We start from the raw sequence: 27,748 nt of genomic DNA, 5'->3' as shown, positions 1-27,748 counted from the left end.
ATTTGTTACTGAAATATAATTGCCACATCAATGTTGAGGTGTGTGCATCAATACAAAGTGTGAAGTATTTGTTTAAATACGTATATAAAGGACATGATTGTGCCAATGTTGAAATTAAAGTAGATAAACATGATGAGCCTGCAAAGCATGTAGATTCGAGATATGTGAGTGCTCCCAAAGCAATATGGAGAATATTTGCATTTCCAATGCACATGCAGACACATGCCATCATACGATTGGCGGTGCATATGCCTTGACAACAGAGCATATTCTTCGACACCGAAAATATGGAAGACTTTGTACAGAGATTGAATAAGAATTAAATTCTGATGGCTTGGTTCAAGCTGAATGAAACCAATAAAAATGCTTGGCAATTTTTTTATAGAGAAATTCCTGAGCATTTTGTTTTTGAAAAGGGAGTTTGGAAAAAAAGACAGAGAGGAGGACACAAGGTGATTGGAAGAATGTACTCGGTGGGGTTAAAAGAAGGGGAGAGATATTATTTGAGATTAAATTTGTTACACGTCAAGGGAGCTACAAGCTTCCAAGATTTGAGAACTGTTGGTGAAGTGGAATATTTGACTTTTCATGAAGCGACAAAAGCAAAAGGATTTTTGCTTGATGATACGGTGTGGAAGTCGACTATGGAAGATGCAGTTGTGTGTAGTATGCCTCGGCAACTATGAGATTTATTTGCATACATTTGCGTGTTTGGCACTCCGACTAATCCACGCAAATTGTATGAAGAATTTAAACAAGATATGATGAAAGATTACTGTCACAGACTTCATTCGCAAGACCCTACTTGCAATGAATGTGAGGACTATGCCCTTAGAGATATTAATGATGTGTTAGCTTCCCATCGAATGAGTTGCGCACATTACGGACTTCCGAGTCCTCCAGTTTATTTGCCAGAGATTGATCAAGAAATTGATCAAGAAAAAGAAAGGCAGCAAGCAGAAGAAATGAGCCTTACGTTGAATGAAGAGCAGAGAAATGCATATGACAAAATAACGAAAGCAATTTCAAATAAACCTCTAAGTGAGAATTTGTTCTTTATTGATGGCCCTAGAGGAAGTGGAAAAATGTACCTTTATGCTAATTTGATCCATTTTATGAATGGGATAGGAGAGAAAGTGATTACTGCTGCCTCGACAGGCATTGCAGCTAATCTTTTAAATGGAGGAAGGACAGTCCATTCCTTATATGGACTTCCAATTCCAATTAATGAAACATCTGTATCCAGAATTAAGCCGACATCCGATCAGGCAAAATTATTAATAATTGATGAGTGCACAATGGTTTCTAACCATACACTCAATACAATAGATCGTCTTTTGAGAGAAGTTATGAAGAATAATATACCCTTTGGGGGGAAAGTTATTTTACTGGGAGGTGACTTCAGACAATGCTTGCCGGTTCTACCGCGTGCAATGAGAGCTGCCATTGTGCAAGGAAGCATTAAGTTTTCGAGCACATGGAGGCAATTTAAAAGACTTGAATTGAAGATTAATCAGCGATCGGAAGATCCTGAATACAGTGATTGGTTGTTGAAGTTGGGAGATGGAGCTTTTACAAATGAAGATGAATTTAATGAAGGAACGATTGAGATACCACACGACATGGTATGCGATGATATTGTTAAGGAGATATTTGGCGAGAACATTTCGATCAACATGGTTAAATCTATGTCGAATCGAGCAATTTTGTGTCCCTTAAATGAGGACATTGATAAACTTAATGAAAAGGTGATGGAAATAATGGAAGGTGAATTTATGATTTATTTGAGTGATGATGCAGTACAAGCAGACGATGATACCGAGAAAGAAAATTTCCCAGTTGAGTTTTTGAATACCTTGACTCCTTCCGGAATGCCAAGGCACAGATTAAGATTGAAAGTTGAAAGCATTATTATGCTATTGAGAAATCTGAATGTTAAGAGAGGACTGTGCAATGGCACTCGATTAGTAGTGACAGCACGGAAAACGAATGTGATACAAGCAGAAGTTTTGACTGGCTCTGCTGAAGGAGAGAAGGTGATGATACCTCGGATTGACTTATGTCCATCCGAAACAGGACTGCCGTTTAAGCTATGACGGCGGCAGTTCCCTTTGAAGGCGGCATTTGCTATGACCATTAACAAGTCACAGGGTCAAACACTTGACCGTGTGGGTATTTATTTACCAGAGCCTGTCTTTGGTCATGGACAATTGTATGTCGCATTTTCACGAGTACGGAGAAGCAGTGATGTGAAAGTGCAGGTTATGAATACTGCCCTTCAAGGAAGACTGATTGAGCACAGCCATAAGGTGTTAGGCAGAAACGTTGTGTATCGAGAGGTTTTAGAACAGTAAGACGATGGAGATTAAGGATGTGGCGATGAAGATGAAGGATGAGGTGATGGAGAAGAATGATGAGGTGGTGACATGTGGACAAAACCATGTTAAAAAAAGGGCGCTTACGTCGGGAAGTAACGCTCTTCCCCTGAGGAGGCCTGGCCTAGCCCCAAATGCATGACAAGAACCTTTTTAACACCTTAAGTAGCTTGATTTGACTAGAATGCATGAGTATCATGCACGGGTTAACTTGTGTATATATATATATATATATATATATATATATATATATATATATATATATGTGTGTGTGTGTGTGTGTGTGTGTGTGTACTGTATATGCTCTGTATATTATTCAGATTAAGAATAACTGATAGGTAGTTATAGAGAGAAGTTGTGGCAGAATTTGGCATAGGTGTTCACTTGATCTCAAAAGAGGTTAATTGGCTGCAATCAAAATGACCCTAGTCTGTCTCTCTCTGTCTGTCTGTCTTTAAATGAGCACTTATGTGTACCAATGCATGATATTGCCAAAACATTTACCTAAGTACATAATTGCATTTGCAAGGAAATATCTTGTTTTTTTTAATTCACCTATGGAATTTATGTCACTCTAGTTGTCTGTGTCTTGTTGATCTTGTACAGATTAAGAAAATAGGTACTAAATATAAGTTACTATAACTCTAATGGTAGTACATTATTTAAAAGTTTCTCCACAAGATTTTGCAAAACAGAGAATGGCTATATGTAACAGTAACTGGCCTATCTATAGTAAATATGAAAAGACTTGTTCCATGAAGGTAAAGGGGACACAGTTGGTTTTCTGTAGCATTCATTTTATCGCATGCTACTTTCTCCCCTACATTGAACATCTATTTAAAAAAATTAGAATAGAGATGTTCACATATGTCTAAAGTAGCTAAACCACCATGAACATAGATAAACCTCCCTAGCAGTAAATTGCTCTTGGAGCGTTAGCGGTTTATTTACTAAACTGCAGGTTTGAAAAAGTGAAGATGCTGCTTATAGCAACCAATCAGATTATAGCTGTCATTTTGTAGAATGCACTAAAATAAATGAAAGATAGAATCTGATTGGTTGCTATAGGTAACATCTCCACTTTTTCAAACCCGCAGTTTAGTGAATATACCCCTATATCGCTTTAGCATATCTGCAAATAGTGATGTATTAAATCCCCAAAATTATATTTGCATCACTTTGGCTGAATTTGGAAGCAAGTTTGTGAAGCACGATTCCCATCAAAAAGTTTTTACAATTCAAGTACTTTTGCAGATTAAAACTGGCTAAGCACCTTTCTGCCATGCAAGAAACATCCATTAAAATGTACACCTATTTTTCTCATGTTAATAATTTTGCTGTTCAAAACAAAATCTTCTTTATACATGATCTGCAAATCTAGTCACATTCAGCCCTTATCAGAAAAATGTCTATGCTGCACCCAAACCTCTCCCATTGGCCAGTACAAAGGCCGCCATCTTGCACAACTAACCCATGCAGTTTGCTGAAAAAACTAGAAATACCAGTACAAATAGAGACACATGGCATCATAAAAGAGGATTTTGCAGTCTCTGCAGTTTTGCACACCATAAATGACATTCTAAGGGCTAGATTTACTAAGCTGCGGGTTTGAAAAAGTGGGGATGTTGCCTATAGCAACCAATCAGATACTATCTTTCTATTATTTAGTACTTTTTACAAAATGACAGCTAGAATCTGATTGTTACTATAGGCAACATCCCCACTTTTTCAAATCCGCAGCTTAGTAAATCTAGCCCTAAGTGTACAAAACAACATATCTCTTATTCTGCTAAAAAAGAAAACAATTGCAGTAAAAATGGAATTGCAGTTTGATGCATGAAATTGCTCTGCACAAAAGTGAGTGTATGCAAATACACCTGTGCAGATTTGCATAATTCTGGAACTTATTCCAGTTTGTGTCTGGAGAGGCGTGATGGATTAACGAAGGCTGAGTACAGTAAAAACATATTTGCGCAATTGTGAGCAGATGCAGACCTGAACACAGATGCCTCGATACCCTGGAGCAAGCCTTATTATTTACAGGTGGTCATGGGCAGGTGCAAAGAGGTTTCCACATGTATCCTCTATAATATTGACCCCAAGAGTGTTCAGCAGTCTGGGCTACTCTTAGCCAGTCCAGGAAGAATTATTTTTCAAGGGGCTACAAACACTTTCATGCTGCTTGCTGATTGTTTCCTTTGCATTCCGTGCACTGTCATTGGCCTGATTCTCCAATAAGCATTATTTATTTTGACAATATTTGGTGAATTAGGACTGATTTGCAAATTAATTCTCTGACATGGAATCAAATTGCTCATCTTCATATGTAAGAATAAAATAGTTTTTACAAGTTTAAATGAAAGCTAGAGATTCAGCTGTGAATTAGATTTTTTGGGTAAATTTAATGGTTTAATTGTATTTGCTATTAATTTGAATGGTGCAACATTGTTTTATCTGCATTTTTTTAATAAACAAAACAATAATTGGACTGTGCTAAGATGGTTTACAAGTATATGTAGTTAATAAATTCATTTAAAACATAGGAACAATTATTGATTTTTGAAACATATTGTATTCGTTAATTTAATTTACCTAAAGTGCTGTAAATGAAATCAATTGTTTTAAAATTTGCAGAGCCATGATTTATTTGATTATACACATAATTGTGTCATGGGAATGAAAATGTATTATGCTGAGTTTTATAGTTGCACAAGCAGAATCTTGTATCATCTGAATAAATGCATTTTTTAACTTCGCTTTATTATTGCTGAATTCCACTGAGCATTCCAATGTAGAAGCACAAATTAGGCTTTGTGAGCTATAACTTTGCCCTTTTGAAATTTACATAATGCTCGGCTTTTATAGCACTTGAAATGCTACTATTATCGAGATTATTGGTGACAGTTTGCAGCTACTTTGGAAGTAGTTGCTTTCAATCAGTCAAAAGGGCAAATTCATTTAATTTAATGCTGCTTAAACATTTCTCATTTCCTTTGCTAAAATAAGATACTATATCAATTGAAATTCTTTACATATTTCATCTATTCTCCAATACCTTGAGAATATATGGAATATATGGAATAGTTTGGTTATTGAGCTGACTAGCTGGCATTACTGTACTTCTGCCCAAATCACTGACAGGGAAAGTTCTGCCTGGATTTTCTTTGTCTTCCATTTTCATCTTTATTTTCATTCAATACAGTGAAATGCCAGGGAGACACCTGTGTACGCACAAACACACAGTCAAGCCTAGACATTATGGGCCTGAGTCATTAAGGCAAAAAAGGAGTAAATGTTCTCTGGGACAAACCATGTTACAATGCAAGGGGTGCAAATTAGTTTATTATTTTGCACCTAAGTTAAATACTGGCTGTTTTTTCATCTAGCACACAAATACTTAATAGCTTTATTACTACACTGAAATTTAAAGTTGATCTAGGACATGCCCTATCCCGGCTATAAATCAGTCCCCACATTTTAAATTTACCTCCCCCTCCAATGCAACATGGTTTTGCCCAGGTGCAAATGTTACTCCTTTTTTATGCTTTACTCTTCTTAATGACTCAGGCCCTATGAGATTTAAAAAAAGTTATGGTATCCAGAATTTTCAGATGGAACAAAGTTTGTTTTTTAAATTCTCTTGTTATCTAATGTTTCCAGCTATTTTTCATGAAGCCATCACAGATTAATAAAATGTAATACAAAACAACATTATAAACCAGTTTAGAGCAAGATGGTAGCCCTTAAAATTTCTAGGTTTTGTCATCTGGGGCTATGAAGAGAGGAAATAAAATTAGTTGTGACGGAGAGGCAAAGAGAGGGAATGAAATAGAAAAGTTCTGTGATGCACCTCGCGTTCTTTCTCATTGTGGGCCTCATTTAGAGTCGGACGCAAAGTCCATTTGAGGCACATTGTGCACCTTTCCACTGACGCACATGCGCATTCAGCATCAGTTCCTTCTACATTTTAGACGCAGTGTACACTTGCGACAGCTTGCGTCTCAGTACGAGGGAAAGGGTGGAACACGGAGTTATGTAGGTGTGACCATGAATAATTTAGATACTATGGGTGTCTATCCGCAAAAACAACCCTCGACGGATCAAGACACAGATGGAACACATGTCAAAAAAGACTGAAAAGCGCGGCAGGAATTAGGTGGCCCAAGTAGTTAGCTAACTGTTGGAACTGGTCACAGCTCAGTGGGGTATTGCGAGTGGGATGCAACTGGGGTTGCATGCCACTCGTAATACCCTACCAAGCTGCGGCACACTCCCACTCCTGCTCTTGCATGTACGTCTTAGACGCACATTGCGTCCGACTATAAATGATGCACTTTGTGTGTATTTCCAATGATTGTGACCTTCTTATAGAAATAAGATGTGATAGTTGTGGAATAGAGTTACTGTGCAGGGACTTAGCAATTTCTATAAACTTAAGCTATGGATAACATGGCGTCTAATATCTGTTGGCAGTGCCACCAAATGTGAAGTAATGTGACCCTCTAATCTCCCAAGGTATGTAACCAGGTTACAGTACCATGTATACAGTTGCTTGTAATATGTATCCTGCATTATGGTGCTTAGAGAACATTTATTATTTACATTATTTTATTCCATTGTTTAGTTTCCCACTTAGCAAAAACAGAAAAAAGTTTATCCAGTACATATGTCCACGTGTCTGATTTCACTCTATTTTGTGATGCACTTAGGGATTTTAGTGGTGCCATTGAATTTGGGGTGCAAAGTTAAACACTTTCAGAGTTTTCTTACCTATGCGCATTTGAGAAACTAGTTTTACAAGCACAAGCATGCAAGGCAGTCATGGGCTTTAAGTGCATGCTGGCACTTGTAGTGACATATCTTCTTGCATTAGATTTTAATATTTTTTCCCTTGAACCCACTGGCCACTGGCATCGGGAAAAGACCTGAGCTTCTCATCTCTAGGGGGGGGTCTGCCCCCCAAATGTACAGGCCAATTCTGAATGAGACTGGACTTGCTTAAAATGTGGGGTGGGATGTTGGATGTTTTTAATTTTAATCTTGAAGTCATTTTAATTTATTATTTTTCTTATGGGTAAGCCGCATGATACACGTGAGCTACCTCGCCTGTGTCAACAATGTCCTTTTTTTTTATTTATTTAAAAGTGGTTGGGATGATCATTCGAAAAAAATCAGAAAACAGTGTACAAATCGGGACTGTGCTTTTAGATCTAATAGGTTTGATTGAAGCTATGTGAGGGGCAGTTTGGCCCTTAGCGAATACCATAGTTTACAACCTGCACATAAAAGTACCAGAAAAGTGCAGTTTTGCAAAACCGCGCTTTAGTGAACCCAGAGCCGTAACTTAACATTTTAGCACCTGGTGCAAAAAGGTAAACTGTTACCCACCCCTTGCCCTTAGTTTTAACCAAAATAACCTAAAATATTCATAAACTGAGCCCCCTTCAGCATTGCGCTCTGGGCAGTCACCCCTCTCGCACAGCCCTAGATAGAGCCCTGAGTGAACCTACCCCTTAATGTTCTTATCTTAGGCCTCTGACAGGTCACATGATCTTTGTGCAAATATTTTTGAGTAAAGTTTCAAAACTATGTTCAGTAGGAAGATGTGCTTTTATACAGAACTTTGTGAAGGGTTCTTGCCCTCCTTTGTGATTACTACAATGTGGACCTGAGAGACATGGAAGAAAAATTCTGACCCCTTCATGAAGGAGTTGAATGCTTTGATAAAAGATGCCTAGCGGAATATATGAAATTGCTTGTAGCAATAAATAAAAAGGTCACTGGAACCTGGACTTTAATGCAACAAGCATTTAAAAATGGCTAAACCTAGACCCGAATCCAAGGGGCTTCTCAAGAGGTCCTGAGATAAAAGATGAATTTCACGTTGATGAGAACACTGGGAGATTAGTAGGTGTTTATCTATTCACAGTACAACACACGTGTCTGAATGATTAAAGTTAGCATAAGGGATGGCAACAATTGCAAAATGTAGCTGCTATAGCTCCCAAAGAATGCTGACTTTTGTCTTTATTGCCTTTGTAATAATAAATAACCAAAATTTTTGTAACCACATTAGACCCTCTTTAACAAACAAGTTCTAAGCTTCTCAAAAACTGTCTGAAGATGTATTAGGTGATTGGTAAATTATGTTTGTGTAGATATACCCCTTAGTGTTGGATGTGAGCCAATCGTGTGATGTCTACATTGAAGCCATGAAGAAAATGCAATAGTGCAAACAATCAGACAGTGTGGCAATTACTTTTTCATGGTACGATATATTTATATTTACACACATATATATGTATATATATATATATATATATATATATATATATACAGTCACAAGATCGTATTGGGGTGGCCGTCCTCTGGGGTGAAAGGTTGCACTTCAGCTTCAATCTGGCTACTAACTAATGCAGAGGTGTTCCCTCTCTAGAGTGAGGGGCCTAGTGTCCCTCACTTAAACCAAACAATGGATCTCACAGATCAAAGTTGCAGTTTCTCTCAGGAGCTTTCTGACCTCTTCCCCAGACAATGAGAGAATGAGTGAACTGTGTAACATCCTTTTACAGGCACCACACAGGTGCAACTTCTGATCAGTCTGCTGAGAGCCTGGTAGACCAGAATACCAGGTCTGGGTCTGTATGGAGTCCATCCTTCTCTGTCCATACATAACACCAGAGACCCTTACCATATTTTCGTACAACTGGGAAAACACTTTGAGAAGCTTCTCCTCAGACACAAACTATCTCCCTGGTGTTTTAAAACACATGACAGGAATTTAGGACTTATTCACTTCTTTCCCAGCATTTCTGTCACTATATATATAGCTGACATCAAATGCTTCAACCTGTTCATTGCCGAGGCTTTTCTATCGCTCGTACCCATATAAATGATATCTTGTTTTTTTTTAACACATTGTGTATCTTTATTTTTCTATCCACCACCAATACTGCTCTGGACTTTTTAATGTTTTCTGTAGTGTAGTGCGGTGTCTGGTGATCACCATTACCATATGCTGCTGATGCAGAGGCAGATGCATCTCGAGATGAGTAAAACTCTGCTTATGGGTGGAAATATGCTTTCTTTCTGGGGGATTTTTTTCAGAATAACTTTCACAATTTACATCCAAATCTGCATGAACTCCAAATTTTATAATGAAATTATATATTTGTAATGCGTTTTACAAGAGGTCCACTTGGCAGTATAATCTTTGTACAGAAGTTTGACAGGAGCCTCACATTACTATTCTATGTTATTAATTTAAGTTGTTACTAATAGTTAAGACAATTCCTTATTAACATTTACTATTTATACAATTATTAATTTTTTGGGTATAATACATATTGCAAATTTTACTCTTTTTTATGTCACGTTGAACAATAGAGCACATGTAACATATTACAAATGTTTTTAAAAGACATCTTTCTATTTAACTTTCCTGAACTTCTGTCTAGTACCATGATAACCATATACAGGGAGTCCCCTGGTGTTACACTAATGCTATTACACTAATGCATACTAACTCACTCTACTTCCATTTTTGACCAAATAAAAAAATACCAGACATCACACATCTCTTGGCAAATCTGTCAAGTAACCCACCATTTCGTGCCAATCGCTATGTGACCTTAAATCTATCGTCAATTGAACCACAAAGTAGTTTAAGTGCAGACAAACTATTCAGTCATCCTTTCTCTTGGGTATCATGAAATGATATTGTATAAACACTACATATAAATCCACACATAACATACTTATAATACAATACAATTTAGCAGCTAAGATAATATATATTGACCACTCACAAAGGTAGTTTCCAGTATACCTAGAGATATGGTCCTTTTCTGCTCTGAATTAAATCTTTGTTTCACATATTTATTACTATATGCTATTCACAAGCACTCCCTAGACATGGGATATATAATCATGTTCATAGTACATTTAATGTTCTTTCAGCCACTTTTTCAAAGATTTTAAAATACATGTATCAAGTAGAAATAGATAACCACATAAGCTAGTTGCACATAGCACATCACAGGGACAATTACACATAGATCAGGAAAGATTACAAGCAGATGTGGAGTTCATTTAAAATATTATATATTATATAGCATACTCTTCAATAACAATTAAATGTACTAAATATTCATTTAGCTTTTATGATGCAATACATTATCAACTTTCCATTACTCTAAATGACTTTCCTGTTTAATAAATGTATATAAGTAATTCTAATCATGTATATGTGTAATAATACACAATTATTCACATCTCCCACATCTCTAGATTATGTACCTACTCAATTCACAGTCTCTCCCATTTACTTCTTTCCAAACTCCTCTTCTTTCTCCATCATCCTATCTCTCCCTCTCCAATTCTGATTTCCTGTTCACTACTTCCCTCCTTTTTGTCTGTACACATGAACTGTTTTGTCTCCTGCACCCACTACACTCTCCAATCTCAATAAACAGGAATAACCTTCACATCCACAAATCTTCCACGCATGTCCTTTATCTCACCCTGCTCCTTCTCAGGCTGCTGGTGACATCTCACCTAACCCTGGGTCCTGTGCAATCCCCACAATCTGCTCATGCTCCTCGCTCCACCACACAATGCAGCTCAAGCTACCACACACAGTTTCAGACGATCCAAACTTCAACCATGATACATCAAACAGACCCTATACTTGCAAAAGTGCTCCCGCACTGCAGAGCGCCACTAGAGGAAATTCCTATCCCAATTTCCTCCACCATAAATTCATACTTTTATCTTACAGCACTCCACTGCCATTCTTCAAATCTCTAGGTCGCCTCTTTGCCACCTTGAACTCTCTTCTCTGCCCACCTGCACCTCCTCCACCTTCCTCCCTTACATCCCATGATTTTGCCATCTATTTCAAAGACAAAATTGACATCATATTTCCTCATGCCAAATTCCACTAACTCTACCCACCTTTACCTACACTCCCCAATCCACCATTAATTTGTTCTCTCCAGTAACTGAAGACGAAGTCTCTGCACTCACCTTACAGTCTGTCCCCTTGACCCTTTTACCTCCTAACTTCTCCGCTCCCTCTCTTCCACGGCATGCCCACCTGTATCTCACCTCTTCAACATGTCTCTCTTCACTGGCACATTGCAATCCTCCTGCCAGTGTCACCACCTGCCCTCAAATCTCCCTCACTGTCAACACCACCACAATTTACTCAGTCTCCCAGGCCAGCTGCCTTTGTGTTACACTTGACTCTGCCCTCTGCTTTATTCCTAACATCCAGACTCTCTCCTAGTCCTGTCGACTCCACCTTAAAAACAATGCCAGAATACATCCTTTTCTTACTCAACATGTGTAATGGTCCGAAGACTGAATAGGAGTCAAGTAGAAATAAGGAAGTCGGGCCACAAGAAGATAATAAGGAATGCTCAACAATAGCCAGGTTCGGTATACAGTGAGGCAATAAGTAAAGAGTTCAGGAAGAGGCGTAGTTGAGGACAAGCAGAGGTCGGTTCACGAGGAGTAGATAACTGAAGGCAGAATGAGGAAACAGGAACAGGAACTAGATTGCAGGCAGAAGCACAATAATCTGGCAAGGAAGACAGGAACAGCCCAGCCTTTTAGAGTAAGTCAAGGGGAGGAGCCATAACATGCTGGAACATCAGGAGACCAATGAAACTTAGCTAGAACACAGAGTGAAGGCCAGGAGCTGTCCAGATTCCAGAATAGCTTGGTCAGCAGAGCAGTAGTCCACAGAAGCAGAAACCCTGGGATTGTAACCTGTCAACATGCTTCAAAAACTCTTATCCATTCTCTTATTATCTCACGTTTTGACTACTGCAACCTCCTGCTATCTGGCATTCCTGACACCCATATATACAAACTTCAATACAACCTAAATGCTGCTGCAAAACTGGTCTTTCTCTCTCTCTCATGACTCCACATCTGCTGCACCACTTTGTAAATCCCTACACTGGCTCGCTGTGTCCTCCAGATTCCAATTTAAATTACTAACTCTTACCTACAAAGCCCTCAACAACACCATCCCTTGAAACATATAAAATCTAATATAAAAATACTCTCCCTTATGTCCTCTTAGCTCTACTTCTAACCTGCACTTTTAGTCTCTGGTAACCACCTCTCACTCCTGCCTACAAGATTTCTCCCGTGCTGCTCCCCACTTATGGAATTCCCTCACACTCAATCAGACTTTCCCACAGTCTTCAATTCTTTAGACGCTTTTTGAAATCCCATCTCTTTTGAGTTATCCCTGATAATATTATTCACACTAGTACACCCTGATAACTGTCCTAATCTCCACTCTGAGCAACATTTGTTCCTCTTGTTTCAGCCATGCCCTCTTATAATAAAAGCTCTCTAATGAGCAGGGTCCTCCATACCCTTTGTTTTCATGTCTACATTTATTTTGTGTAAGGATACAATAGGACCGCGCTCTCCCCAAATGTTACAAGAGTTGCAATAATACAGGGTATCCCTCCCTGATAAAGTTCTATATGATCAGTTATTATTATGCACTCTATTGACTTAAGTATTCAATCTATATGTGCTTATTCTGTGAAGGAGTTTGTCTAACTCACTAAATGATAATGAATATGAGTATGAATAAATTAAATCAATAATGTAGTGTCATTGATTGTAGATAATATGATATTATACAACCTTATATTGCCAAATACCTTTGCTGATTGATAAAATGATTAGATTAATTTAAAGGTTACTGATTGTATAAAGAAATAATTTATTAAGCTATAAATCAATTTTTCTTAAGATAGATTAAAACCATACTGTGAACTTACAAATCCCCTATTGTGAAACCATTATTGTAATGGTAACAAACCAATTGTCACTCACCGGACCGTGAGTGCCTCTACGCTGGTGCGTGGCTCCCTAGCCTTCCTGCTGGCACCTATCTTGAACCGCGGCCATCCGCCATCCTAAAGGACTGCGCATGCGCAGCACCCAAGAACTCTTGTGACTGTTGCTTTTAATCTAATTGGTTGATCAGGCAACTCTCCCTATTTAAGGCACCTGTGCTCATTACCTCATTGCCTGATCTTGAGTCTCATTCCCTGTAAGTCTCTGAAGGTGTCTCCTGTGTTCTACTAGTGTCTTCAGTTTCCTGCTGATTCCTGATCTACTCATCGCTGGTTTCCATACCCGCTACTGTCTCCTGTGTACTACTAGTGTCTTCAGTACCTGTGGATTCCCTGTGCTACTCATCGCTGGTTTCCATACCTGCTACAGTCTCCTGTTTCCTGTCTGTGTCCTCAGCTGGACTCTGATTATCGGTTCTACTCACCTGTGGTTCCTACACTCGTCTCTGCCGTTCAGCGTCTCTGCAGTCCCTGCATCTTTCTGTGGACAGACTGTTCTACTGGATAGCGGTATGCCTATCTGTTATTGACTTTCTATGTTTACTCTGGATATCCGCTAGGACAAGTTTCCACTCTCAGCAGCGGTATCCATACCCGCTATAGACTGTTATTGTTACGCTGCATATCTGTTTGGAATAAACCGTACTACTCAGTCGTTATATGCATAATTGTGATTGACTATCCTTTATTGGCCTGCATATCTGTGCTGAGCAAGTCTCTACCAAGCAGCGCCACATACTGTTATAGACTTTGCTGGATACGCTGCATATCTATTGGGATCAAGTTCCTCTGTGCTCTCAGTGTCTGCATCCTATTATGCCTTGTATGCCTCCACTCATCGACACCTGTACACATCCTCACCTATTAAGCAGTGGTACAACTTGCTGTACGCAGACCATTGACTTCCCCGCTACCTACCTGCACCTGGACAAGTCTTCTCACCAAAAGCAGTGGTACAACTTGCTGTACGCAGACCACCTGCTCATGTCCATCCTGATCTCCGTGTTCAAATCTGCCTTTCCACAATATCAGCTAGTCGCTGACTCATTGACCAAGATTGCTGCAAGTCACTGACTTGTCCTATATTTATTGGCATTCTCTCTCCATCTGCTGTGATATATGTTCCGCTAGTCACCCTGCTACCAGAGGACCGTTGTGTTAACTTCACCACTCTGGTAAGCCCAGTCATCTGGTGAATTCCTGGGCAAGACTCCTAGTGCCCGTGACACCAATTTGTATATTGCTATACGATAAAACCACCGGTCATCACGAGATGCCAAAAAATATATGAAAAAATGAAAAAAAAAGATAAATAATAAAAATGAAAAATGAAAAACTAAAAATCAGTCCAGACTTAGATATAACTTGGTAAAAAGAACTTCCTCAAAATGTAAGTAAGGGGATAATTCAGGAAAGATTTGTCAATGATAAAGAAATGTGGGGAAAGGCACAGGGCGTCCATCCCAATAACTCACTGTTCCCTCAGATTTAATCAATGTCCAGAATCAAAGGAAGATGATTCCCAGCTTATGGGTCCTATCATTAGGTTCAGATGTACGGATGGATACCGTCTTTTCCTCCGTGTTGATGGATGGGTTCAGTGGTGATGGCGGGGGCGGTGAGCGGTCTGGCGTGTGTTCCACTGCGGGACACAAATGCTGTGTTTCTTTCTGTGTGAATAGGGGGCGTACCCAACGCATTTCATCTGTCTTACAGATTTCCTCAGAGGGTTGTTACTCATTCTCTCATGTGCCCCTGCTGCAGCAAATAAGGCGTATAACTAAACTAGCAGACATGCTATGCATATCAATGCAGTAGACGGCTACTATTGCTTTACCATTAGAAACACCTAATTATCAATTGACTAACGTGCAGACACTGCATCACTTGGGAGACGTACAGGCATCAGAAATTTACATACACACTCCCCCCAAAGCAGTCGCAGCTCGAGGAACTATTGGCAGTTGGAAGTAGATTAATCAGAAATTTATTAAACAGTACAACCAACTAAATGAACCGACAATTGGCTTTTTGAAGCGAATTTCGACCTTTGTGTATTTATAAGCTGCCATCCGAACGAACGGTTGTATGTTGGGTGTTTTGCATGATGATTGGATGAAAAATCTCCAGTGTGTTCCTAGCCTTAAGCCAAAACAATCCTCAGTGATCTCCAATAAAATTACAGCAGCTGTCTCATCTCATAAATAATAGCAATCAATCAGCGTAAGACATGTAATACGACTGTTCAAATTAACTAAATCAAGCATGTTGTACTAAAGTATGCCCCCGAACACAGTGTGTTCTGGAAACTGTTTTGGAAAGGTGGATTGATGCCAAAGCAAGTACCATTAAGTATTTTTGATGGGTTTAAAGAACAAATCCACACATTTCTTTTTAGTTCACTTTATCACAGTTTCAATTAAAAAACTCACTTTTTGGGCCATTTTGGGTAGATTGCCATGGGAGGAGGTATAAGCAATCTAAAGGTATTTTCTGAAAATTGAAACTCTTCTGAAAAAAGGTAATATTTTTGTGTGGGGGTACTACGTAAGCAAATTAAATATATTGCGCCTGAATCATTAAGGAAAGTAAGGCAAAAAAGGAGTAAATATTCCATGGAACAAACCATGTTACAATGCAAGGGGTGCATATTAGTTCATTTTTTTTGTACAAAAGTTAAATACTGGCTGCTTTTTCATGTCGTTGACAAATACTTGATAGCTTTATTTGTACACTGAAATTTAAAGTTGGTCTAGTACATGCCCTATCCAAATTATAAATCTGTCCTCACATTTTAATTTTTACTCATGTGCTTTGTTCATTTTAACGTTGTTCAACATTGCGGATTCGATTTTCAAGAACCCTTTATTTTGGCCATCGACTAAAAGGTAGTGAATTAGTTTCACAAGAGGAAAAGGACAGCATTCATTTGGGATACTTAAATAATTAAAGTACAATACATTTTCTGAGCCCACATCAATGGAGGTAACATATTGATATCTTGTCTTGTGAAGGGGAATCACTCCCCTGCAATCATTATTTAATCAATATAATGATAGTCCACTCTTCAGAAAAATATAGTCTCTTGATGTAATGCTCTTCACTGGATCACATTGCTTGGCTCAAGCTACGTTCCTTCACCTGAATGCTAAAAAATGCATTAAACAGCAGTAACACTTTTGTTTGACTGTAGGCCTCCAATTATTTCTATTGTTGATAATAAAGGTTTGTATCTGGATTATTAATGTTAAGAATTAGAAATATACTGATTATGCATTTTTATTACAGTGCATATAATAATCTTAAAATAGAAATGAAACTGAGCACCAGGCTATTACTTTCCTTCCATGTATGGATGGGTATCCACTGAGCTACAAAATTATTAATACACATATAGTTGATGCCTAATTAAACTAAAATACTGTCATGATTATTGTTACTATAATTACCTTCACAATAATCATATTGTAAAATCTTAAATATTTCAATTCATTATCTGACAAATTGAAAACAACATATTTTAAGAATTCTACTTCATGCAAAATTAAATCATTAAGATCCGTTGTACACAACTTTTCATGATGATCACTAAGAACATTAGGTTGTTATACAAATGGATGTACTTTAACAGTCAATCATCCAAAAGGTCTATATTTATTTAGTTCATTATGTGGGTTTACTATTGGAAAAAATAACAAATTATACATTTACACATCCCACAAATAATTTCACAATTATTTCGGCAAAAGTCATATGTATATGTCACTAAAATATTCCATTAATGTAATAAAAATATTGATATTGGTGAAGCAAAATGTTTGGTTTCATTTGAAAATCTCTATATATCAATATACTTTTGGGATGGTTAGTCTATTGTTTATAAATTATTGACAAAAAAAGATAAGTGCCAGAAAGTTACTGGCAACGTATAATAATTATTCAATTAAATTTGATCCCAATTATTATTTGCCAAATAAAGGCATAGATATGTTGTTCCCTCTGTGGCTAGTCTTTCTGTTTAAGCATATGAAGAAAACTGTAAATAAAATAATTACCCTTTTAGTCAACATTTTTGATGTTGGCTATATGATGTTATTATGTGGATGATTAGTTTGTGATAATGACTGGTTTCTTAAATGAATGTTATGAATTTCATAATTACTTGAATACACATTTGAGGGACTTTCTTTTACATCAACTTATAATATTAACTGCACTTCCTTTCTAAAAATGTTAGTAGAAAAAAATTCTCATTTATACACCAGTCTACACTGAAGACCAAACACTGTAACTTATGGCTATGCATGCTACAAATATTCACAAGGCAGAAGAAGGAAGGCATGCAGATTCCAAACCATGCAGGCACGCTGATGCCTAGGCATTTTGCTGAGCACTATATAAAATATGCAGCTAAATGATTTAATCTTCCTCTGATAGGTAATCATATATAGTTTTACTTGAGAAGGTTGTATAATCACCCTAACCTGTAACCATTTTTAGATTTTTTTCATCAAAATATATGTTTTTTCCTCATTACTTTCGGAGGTCATTGAACTTGCCCTTGCCTTAGTGACTTTTAATTGGACTCTGCACAGCATAAGAAAACACATAAAAAATAAATTTCAATCAGCAGTAATATGAAAAATAAAAATAATGTGAATTATTTCTAAATTTAAATTATAATTGCAGTGGTTTTCCTGTTAGTGTGTCTGCAGTTGGTGCATTGTTAATACTGATTGGCTGAGCTGTGCTGCTTGTCCAATCAACGTCTTAGACGCACTATCTGTTGACACACTGGCAAGGATCCCCAAACACCAGCAGACAGGTGAAAATTGTTACTGAAAGCAATGGCACTGGTGATTTCTCCCCAATTTGCAGGGAGTCTATGGATGGACCTCACCAGTTGAATTGAAGGTGATTTCTGTAAAAATACAAATAAATTATAAAAATACTAGTAAACCTAATACTTGCTACACTCTTTGTGGAATATACAGTATATAATCTATGTAGAGAGGAAACAAAACATCACTATTCCTTTCAAAGGTTATTTAATATTTTGATTATAATTTTCTATATTTCCATAAGGAACCGTATCAGACCATGAAGATTTATTGCATTAAAACAATTGCATAAAGTGAATCTATTTAATTAGGGGGAGGATTTCCAGAAGACATGAATCAGCATGTTAAATCATGCAGGTATAATGACAGTTCATTGTTTTATTGTACCCATTCAACATCATTTTTGTTCTTTATTTTTTACATTTATTTTCTATTTTACATTCCCAGCCCTGGGCCCTACATGGTAAAGTTCCCTGTCCAATGGTAGGTTTCGTTAATTTAGTTTAGGGTTGCCTGGTTTCTGTGACAAACCCTATCACTCATCACACTGGCAAAAAGATTTTGCTGTGATACAGTTGTAGTCCATTAGTTGATTAATTAGATGACACCAGTGCTATAGCTCCATTCTAGGTCTGGAGGACTTAAAAACACATGATGTTATTAACATTATCAACCTTAAAAGTGTGTGTGTGCCTAAATTGTCTTTCAAACATGTAAAATTGATAAAAAATAAAATAATTCAAAAGAATATTATAAATTAAAATAACTGTCTCCCAAATGAGAAACAACCTTGGCTGTCTTTCTTTTTCTCCTGAGAACCTTACAACTTTGGCAAGAACTAAGCCATTATAATGATCATTTCAATTTGAATTCATCTTTAGTTTAAGTGCCAAATAGTTGTCAGTAGAACATTAAAATATTAAATAAAGGGTTGTATGTTATTAATAACTATTTTATACAATTTTCATAACTAACTGGTGTATATTAAACTTATATCTGCTATATCCAAGCTGATACATTCTGTAGTTTCTGAAGGTATATTAAATAGAAAGGTGTTTATATTTAAAGCTTTTTTTATGGAACTGATAAGTGGTGTTAGAAGACATGTTATTTTTAATATGTTTTTTTAAAGCTAAATCTTCAATCTCGCAAGATGAAGAACATTTACTTGAATATCTAGAAAACGACAAAAACCACCCAAAATTTTCAATTTTATCCAGCTGTGATAAAGGAATTAATTTTAAACGAACAGCTACAGTTTAAGTTAATAAACACACACACACACACACACACACACATACCTACATAAAAAGTTGTTAAGAGAGACAGCATTGAATCAAAATCTATTTTGGTGATTTAATGCATGAGCAAAGTTTAATGTAATTGCTTAAACTGGATTATCCTGATTTAAATAGTGAGCATAGTTCAAGTCATAATCAAGCAGATGTTAACAACAATAATAGATATCAGCAAAGTTTGGAAGGCTGATTGCAAATACTTGTGTGGTAAAGATTTGTTCATCTTATCATGATTTGCAATCTGCTATTTGCATTCATATTGCTCTAAAATTATTGATGAAATTTCACTTTTCATTCATTTAAATATCATAGATGCTAGAAAGAGAAACACATGTTGCTAGATGCTTTGTACCACATGGTAGAACTTATTCTGCCACATTTATCACATTGAAAATGAAATACACTAAACAAGAATGAAAAATAAATGTTTTAATACAAAGCATATGAAAATTGTAAAAGTTAAAAAAATAGATTGTTCAGATTTATTTGTTAACAAACTAATAAACAAAGTAATAATGTACTAAGTAAAAAATAAAATTAAGAATTCAAAGGCTTAACACCTCCCAATAAAGAATGATAAAAAGTTGTTGTCCCATGATTTACATCGGTGATGGGCTGTCACGGGCACTAGGAGTCTTTACCCAGGGATCACCAGGTGATAAGCTTACCAGAGCAGTATAGGTGGTAATATGGTACTCTGGTAGCGGGGTGATCACGGAACAGGAGACAGCAGATGATAGAGATGCTCGGGAAAGTCTATGACTAGCAGCACTGGTAATATATATGTAGAAATACATGAGGAACTGAATGGACAAAGGACACGTGAGGGTAGTCAGTGGTCTGCGGTAGCAAGTTGTACCACTGCTATAGTGAGGAGGAATGTCCAACAGAAACGAGGAGGTGATGAGAGTCAGCGGTCTGCGTTTAGCAAGTTGTACCGCTGTCTGGGTGAAGGAATGGGATCCAGGTGAAGGTATCCGGGAAGTCAGTGGTCTGCGTTAGCAAGTTGTACCACTGCTATGTGAGAGGACACTGGAACAGGTGACACTGGAAACAGGAATCAGTGGTCTGCCTCTAGCAAGTTGTACCACTGAATATATATGTGAGGAGGAGCACGGGGAGAGACTGCAATACAGAGGATACACGGGCACCTTGAACTTGATCCACAATGACATGCACAATATAGTAATGACTGAACAGCACTGCAATAATACAAAGTCATAGAAACTATCCGGGCAAAAGATAACACAGTCAATGATGGCAAAAGTCTCAGCGGATAGTAAGCTCCAGAGGAGAACAACTCAGTCCAGCAAGATATGCAATACACCAGCACAGTCAATGAGAAGTATGCATACCGTGGTTCAGGAGCAGGCTGTCAGACAGGAGTGCAGAGATACCTGAACGGCTGGAGGCCGGCAGGATGCGAAGTCCCTGGAGGGTGAAGCGGTAATCAAGTAGGTGCAGCGCACAGGTAGATAGACCAGCAGGGGAACAAATACTCAGGAAGCAGTAGTATGTAGAACTGGACTCCTGGAGGACCCTGAAGAGTAGCGATGGTCTAGACGAGATGAAAGCAGTGAGGCGCAGATCTGATGCAGACTGGCGAGTAGAGACCAGCAGGAACACTGAGAAGCACGGAGAGCGGATCAGATGCTGCAGACACGAGTAGAACTGAGGAGTAGCAGCCAGCAGGACTCTGCAGGTACACGGAGGTAGCGGATAGCAACCAGCAGGTGCAGCCACGATGAAACACGGGAGAGTAGAGCTGAGCTGGAACTGTTGAGCACGGAGAGCAGCGGATAGGAATCAGTTGTAGCAGTCTTGAGGAAACACGGGAGAGTTGAGATGAGCTGAAGACTGTAGCGCACGGAGGCAGCAGATAGGAGTCAGCCAAACAGTCACGATGAAACACAGGAGAGTTGAAGAGGTCTGAGGACTGTAGTGCACGGAGGCAGCGGATAGGAATCAGCAACAGTCACGATGAAACACAGGAGAGTTGAAGTGGTCTGAAGACTGTAGTGCACGGAGGCAGCGGATAGGAATCAGCTAACAGTCACGATGAAACACAGCAGAGTTGAAGTGGTCTGAAGACTGTAGTGCACGGAGGCAGCGGATAGGAATCAGCTAACAGTCACGATGAAACACAGGAGAGTTGAAGTGGTCTGGAAACCACAGGAGTAGAAGTGGTCTGGAAACCACAGGAGTAGAAGTGGTCTGGAAACCACAGGAATCAGCAGCGCTGAATACACGAGGAAACACAGGAACACCTTCAGAGGCTCATGGGGAATGAGACTCCAAGATCAGGCAACGAGGTATGGACAGCAGGTGCTTTAAATAGGGAGTGTTGCCTGATCAGCCAATTAAGTTAAAGGAACAGGTACTGAAGGTTTTGAAAGGGCTGCACATGCGCAGACCCTCAGGATGGTGGACGGCCACGGTTCCTAAACACACGGGAAGAAGCACTCACAGTCCAGTAAGTGACATGGGCAGCCCACAGCTCCTTCCTGCTTTATTGTCAGACTGGTTTGTTATAGCTTGTAACATTTGTTTAACATGCCTGCTGATATGTTATCACAGAGGTGTTTCTTTGCTTAAATGTGTTATTTTAACATTACTGAATTACAGGGTAATGTGCAGCCCTTTTGAAGGTTAGTCGTGTTTTAGGTTGCCTAACATTGATTTATATGATTCACAAGAAAGAAATTTTAATTATTCAAGTACTGTCACATGAGATTTGTTTTAAATGACTGTAAGCTGTTATGAATTGTCACTTAATAGGTTGAATGACCCTTACTACATCTGTGTATTGGCAAGACAACAGCATATTTCCTATCAGACAGAGTTTTTCACATCATGATTTTTCCAGGCTTTAATGTCTTGAGAATAAAAAAAATGAATCTCAAAAAAATTAGGGACTAAAAGGAACCCTCATTGTGGTTGATATAGGGTTCTGGTTTAATTTTCTGTTTTTTTTTAATATTATGATATAAAGTCCATAAATATATTGATTCTGTTATTCAGTTTTTCAGTCAAATAATATAATACAGTTCTCCTTCCAGTGCAAGAAAAGAAATTCACTTTTACTATTTTAGAAAATATACACTACTTATTCTTGCATGATTTGCCAAACCTTAAATATACCCCGAAACATATATTGGCCATACAAGGTAATCTATTTCCACACATTTCCACCCTTTTTCCTTATATTTTTGTGTGTTCTCCAATGGCATAAAACTAATCAAGGTAATAATGAAATCAAATTATATGAATTTTTCTAATAAGCTATAAAAAAGGAAGTAAAAACAAAACAAGGCAAAACATACAATTCACTTGGGTACTATATTAAAAATGTATATATATTTTCAGCAAATTGATAATTATACAAATTAGTCAGGTCAGTAACTAAAACCCAACTAACACGTACACTTCAGATATGGTACAGTACTTTAAGGTAACAAATTGTTCAAATAGGGATCTATATGTAAATATATATATATATATATATATATATATATATATATATATATATATATATATATGTATATAGATAGATAGATATATGTATGTATATATATATATATATATATATTTTTTTTTATTTTTTTTTAATGCCAAATTACGATAATTCGTAGAAATAATACTTTTATTACAAAATACATACACAGTAAATTTTATTACATGTCAATACGATCGAATAAAAAAGTCTTCAAAACATGATGAGCTATTATTAGCACCGTCCCTTTACATTAATCATTACTAGAAGCCCATGAGCTTATTTTACAGTGATTGAATCTCCATGATTCACAACTTCTGGGAATCCCCCCCAGTTATCCATGTCAATTATTTTTTTTAATTTGTTCCATAAACCAAAGAAAATGTACAGCACAATTGAATTTATTTGCAAGAAAACACTTAGATTTGAAAAAGAATGATTTATATAATTCAGAAGAACATTTGTGAGTGTCTGTGGGTTTACAGATATGTTGGAGCTTGTTGTTGATTTTTTAAATAATATAAACAGTATACATAGAACATATATGTGTTTCTATAGACCCATATTCAACAAGAAACGTTTCTTTAGATTCACTTATAGTTGCATACGAACATGCGTATGCCCGGATTACGTTAGTTTTTTAAAAAATATGCACAATACCTTTGTTTTGCGTACCTTGATGAATCAGGCTCACAGTAAATACATTAAAGTATTTAAATTTACTGTTTTTATAACTAAAGCTATTTTATACTAAATACATCTGCTGTCTTTTATGAAGTGCAAAACAACAGAGGCGTTAATTCCAGATTGCTAGTGCAGTACATCTTGATTTGCACAAGTGCACCTATATTTTTATCAAAATGCATTGGTTTGTGGAAGAAGATGGTGGCTTTTGCAGAGGTACATAAGTTTATACTGGTTGAAAAGAGGCATTTGTTGAAACAGTGTTGTCTTTCTCTAAGTACAGGTTGTGACAAATTTTGCAGTACAACATCTGGATTTCACTTTGAGGAGAAAGTGTTTTTGTGGGGGAGTTTTTTCCTTTTCAGAGAGGCCATTTTTACACTGCTAAAATGCTTAAACTTGGAGCCAGCTCAGAGCTGGCTCTAGTCTTAGATCTTTAATGGAAAAAAATACAGTGTATTGCTTATATTTTGCAATTTAAGCATTCATTTAGTTTGCAGAGGTGTCTGCTGACAGCACCTTAAAGGGCGCTGGTCAGACCATATTGGATCAGCAGTGCAAAACATTATACATCCAGTATGCTTCATTAATAAGGTCTATTGTACTGTAATGTGATTATTCCTCCTGACATGTGATTAAGTGCTCTGAGATAAATATTCTTACTTGCAGCATCATTAGTTGTAGTATACATTTATCATTGTCATGCCTTTCATTTTCTACTGTGCTTTAAGGCAAGTAGCTAACTGGGAATAAACTAAAACATAGTTATGACAATCGTTTCTGAAATGTAGAGCAATAACTAATTTACACCATTTAATACAAACTGTTCAACTTAGCGTGACAATTTACATGGTAAAGTACATATAGGGCCTATACCTACAGTGAAGAATTTTAGGAAGTAAGTTTAGGGCCCTTATGTACTGGAATTTTAGAAAGCACAATTTATCCAGTAGAACATATTGTGGGTAGCAGTTAAATCTGTCTTTCCTATGTAATTGACTGCTCATCCAACATAATCTTTGCAGACAATGGGTCTGATTTAGAGTTAGGTGCAAAGCCAGATTAAGACCATATGGGACCATAATAAGATTCTGGTTCCCCCATTCCTCTCTAATCCATTATACCACCAAAATACCTTTCCCATGGCATTCCTTGATATTGTTCCACCATATGAGTCTATTTACAATGCTTATTGTATACATGCCCCCAACATTATTTAATATTTTCCTACTCATACTGAACATTATGACACATATATACTTAGATACATGTAGTTCTCCAGCCAGCTAACACTAAGAACATTTATATTCTGCAACATAAGCATAACTATAAAACTCGCAACCCTCATCCAATCCACAAACAGTGTCACTCACAGATAAAATAGAAATGAATACACTGCTGCTCCCTTGCTATCAATCAGACATTATCATATTCCCAAAGATAACTACCCTCCCACCCCCTTAGCATGCACCAGTAAACTATGCAAGCTGGGGCTTGTAGCTGCACAATCACTGAACAGCAACTGGTTATTTAATATATGTCTGCTTAATCTAACTACAGATTTTCCCCCATAAAGTATCATGCGTTGATTAGGTTCACGCAGTTCCCTCTTCACAAGCAGAGCAGCTTGAAATGGGACATACTTCACAACAGTCTGCCAAAATCAGCACTGTTCTACCAGAATTGAACATTTGGCAGACTGTGCTGCTCTCTCCTGCCTGTTCTTGCAGCTCTTTTTTAACACTGCATTTTAGTGTTGGGCTAGGTTGTGCCTCCTTTGTGGCTCTAAATCAAGCAGTGTATTTATACATCACCCTCCCCCGCTAACAGCATTAGAGTTTTTTTCTAGAGTCACATTTTTTTGCACCCTGCAGTTGGATTTTTATCTAGCTCTAAATCAACCCCAATGTATGTGCGCATGCCTCCCAGTTGCCCATCAGCTACTTCAACTGACTTTTCTTTTATTAGATCATCTGCACTGTAACCTTGCTACACAATCCTCTCTAACCACCCTAGCATTTGGGAGAGTAGGCAAACATTTTCTTTGCCCCACCCCAGAGGGGTATCAGACCTGCACTGATTAGGGGCTAGTTTTCACAATAGTCCACACTCATCATCTCCCTGTTATGGTGAAATCCAGCTAAATCTGTCTTGCAGTAGGGCTGAACAGTGATTTTCCTTGATGACTTGAACACTGCACATTTTTTGATTTTTATTTCTAATATCTGTGGTCTGAGCAGAGTTAACTAAAACGCACTGGTAGTTCTCTGCTATTCAGCTACTTCTGTGTTTTTTCTGCAAGTGATTTACAGTTCTCTACGATTAGACCACAAATGCTACCAATTCATTAACTTAAGCTAGGAATTGAACATAGTAATTTGATTCACAAAGTATAGTATGCATGCATTGAATACTTTTCATTCACTTGACAATTGTAATACAAGGAAATTTCAATATTACACATTGGGGAAAATACTTAGCACAAATTGATGCTTGACTATAAAGTGTCAACATGCAATGCAGAAGAATAATACATCTTCTGTCATTATAAGACAGTTTGATGCATGTTAAATGTATGGGAGACATACAATATTCCGTCAGCATGAATCTGAATTGTTTATTTGGAGTATGGATCTATATTGACGACATGGGAACTGTACTGAATGCTTTGGGTGTCATTGGAGTGGCACCACATACTGTAGAGTGTTTTAAGTTAAACTTACTTATGCCATTGGTCAGGCTTGCACTCATCACCTCCCATGATCCACCATTGCTAGTCATTTGTGAAACCAAAGGCATAGTATGCCTCAGTAACAACATAGAAGGAAAGCAGGACTATCTTTAAAAAAAGGGGTCACCACTAAACCATCCTAGCATTGGTGCTCATTACCAACAGGAAGTGAATGGGCACTATAATAAGTACTGTGTGCCTGTGCTTGAGTAAGACAATAAACACATAAGTTGTCAGGCTGTACTTTGTCCTAAGCCCTTGGATTAATTCCTATTGGTAGTATGTCGAAGAATGGTTGGGGTGCACCCTGGGGTGAATAGTCTTGAGTAATAGTATGCAATGTGTTTATTAGTAGGTTGAAGGCTACCTTATGTGTTTGATTCTTGAGGCTATATTATAAGCTGGACAATTGTGGCTTTATTATTAGCACTTGTGTTTTCTTTGAGATTGATTTAACAATTGTTTGATTCTAGTCAACATCAGGCATATTTCTCATATTGTCCTGGCGGCCTATAATTGGTTCCTATATGAAAATCCTCTCTCACCAGCTTCTACACTTACCCATATACATTCATATCTGCAATGCCCTATATTAAAGTTGCTTTAATCTCATTATTTACATATAAAGTTACTCAACCAACTGTTTTACTACTATGTACTATGTACAATGATAGCTATGAGTGGGACTGGGACATAACTTTTCCTGGTCATTATTGTACGAAGACTCAGTAATAGCTATGAGATTGCACAGAGAAGGGCATTTCTATGCCTTCTCCAAGCTGTGTAAAATGCAACCTTCAAATACACATAGTTGCACATGTAGGGTCAGATGTACATTTTTTTTGTTTGTAAAATACTCATTTCCATACGGCACATATTCACCAATACTGTGCATGCATACATCCGTATGCAGATTGTGTCGCATCTTATACTTATGACTTCATACGCCTGGAGAAGTAGAATGGGGGAGTAAAGGGGCTGGCAAGTGCAGGACAAGTACAGTAAGAACAGGTTTACATAATTTCAATTCAGGGAGACTTGGGGGTAAATTTATCAAGGTGCGAGTTAACCTATAGCAACCAATCAGATTCTAGGGCCTGATTCATTAAGGATCTTAAATGAAGAGGATTCTAATTTCAGTCTCCTGGACAAAACCATGTTACAATGCAAGGGGTGCAAATAAGTGTTTTGTTTTGCACATAAGTTAAATACTGCCTGTTTTTTCATGTAGCACACAAATACTTGATAGCTTATTTGTACACTGAAATTTAAAGTTGATATGTGTTATCATCTATTAGTACATTCTACAAAATGATACCTAGAATATGATTGGTTGCTATAGGCAACATCTCCACTTTTGAAACTCGCAGCTTGATAAATTTACTCCCTAGACACAGACACAAATACAGTTGTGAGGAGGTGTATCTCTTGTGGTTG

General features: G+C 37.5%; 1 protein-coding gene across 3 annotated transcripts in view; it reads left to right on the top strand.

Annotated features, from left to right (window-relative positions):
- The window catches only part of GABRG3 (gamma-aminobutyric acid type A receptor subunit gamma3), a 515,770-nt gene that overhangs the window by 207,672 nt on the left and 280,350 nt on the right, over positions 1 to 27,748 (top strand). The window lies entirely within an intron of this gene.

This window comes from Mixophyes fleayi, chromosome 2 (assembly GCF_038048845.1).
Source record: "Mixophyes fleayi isolate aMixFle1 chromosome 2, aMixFle1.hap1, whole genome shotgun sequence".
NCBI lineage: Eukaryota > Metazoa > Chordata > Amphibia > Anura > Limnodynastidae > Mixophyes > Mixophyes fleayi.
The sequence above is the reverse complement of the archived record's forward strand: the minus strand, read 5'-3'. Positions and strand labels throughout refer to the sequence as shown.